The sequence below is a fragment of the Vombatus ursinus genome, unplaced genomic scaffold (assembly GCF_900497805.2).
Source record: "Vombatus ursinus unplaced genomic scaffold, bare-nosed wombat genome assembly UNPS02014794.1, whole genome shotgun sequence".
NCBI classification, from domain to species: domain Eukaryota; kingdom Metazoa; phylum Chordata; class Mammalia; order Diprotodontia; family Vombatidae; genus Vombatus; species Vombatus ursinus.
In genome coordinates, this window is record NW_020954572.1 from 3940637 (window position 1) to 3941968 (window position 1332).

The following is a 1332-nucleotide window of genomic DNA, read 5'->3' on the forward strand; positions in this document are numbered from 1 at the left end:
TCTGGGATCCTCTAGTCCACAAGCTTTGAGGCGGGGCCTCCATATGGGAGATGAGATCCTATGATGAAGAAACTAGAAATGTTCATGATGGGTAGGACAAAGTTTTCGACTCACTAGGGTGCAACCACGTTAGATTGGCTCACGTTTTTGATGCAGGGGCTTACAGCACTTAGCTTATTGGTATAGGCAATTCTATTTTGTCTCAATAAAAGGCCCTCTTCCATGCTGGTCTCAGAGGAATGGGAATGAGTTCTTCCCAATAAATGTCCTTTAAAAACTAGAGCTCAAAGCCAGGATCATCTAAAGAGAGAGGCTGTGAATGCCTCAAACATACCTTTGGAGTAGGGAAATAGGAGAGGAAATCCTATCAGCCCTAAGAAGGAAGCTGCTTTTGGAAACCATAGAGAGGTACATAAATATCAACTATTATTATCAATATTAGTAGTGGTGGTGGTGGTAGTAGTATACATAATTGGCTCACCTTCTTTTCCATTTGTACAGATCTGTACTTGAAGTGTTTCACGTTTGTAAAACCTGCCAGGGTTTGTCCTCTGCTGACGTAGCCTTCGAGAACCCAGGATCACCATGTTACAATGAAGTACTAGAACAGGAACTTTTTTAATGGAGCACTGAAATACTAAATTTTTGATCTCTATTAAAAATTGAAATAATTCTATAAAAACAGATTCTCCAGAAAATCAGAAATGAATAATTTACATTAGAAATTTTTTGGGGAAATATATTTTTCTTTTCCCTAATTACAGGAGATAAAATACGTCAGAAATGTCAGGGGTGTAACCATCACTTGCTAGGGATATTTCAGAAGGGATGTGGTAGAAGGACAGACTAGATGACCTTTCAGGTCCCTTTCACCTCTGACATTCTGGTATTTTATAAGTCTCTGATTGTAGGGTTCTAAAATTCTATAATTCTAAGTATAAGCAACCTTTGTGTAAGTATTGGACATTCTCCCCATGTTCTTCATCTCCCAGAAGGCTTTGGGACAAATAGTACATGAATATTAAAAGTGACTTCCCTTTGGACCCATGTGTGAGGCATACAGAAACATCACAGGACCTAAGGAAGTGAAGTGTAGAGACATTGGCAATGACACAGCTCTCTCCCTTTTCCTTAGCTTCCAGCACCAGGGTAGAGAGCTCTCCATTTCATTAACTGTGACTCTGGCATAGGCTGCAGAGGTCGGTGGACAGAATAGATTGTGACTGAGAGGTACAAACCAGCCCAGAAGAGAGTTATGTGGAAGTACAGCTTGTAGAGACCAGGACACACACACACACACACACACACACACACACACACACACACACACAC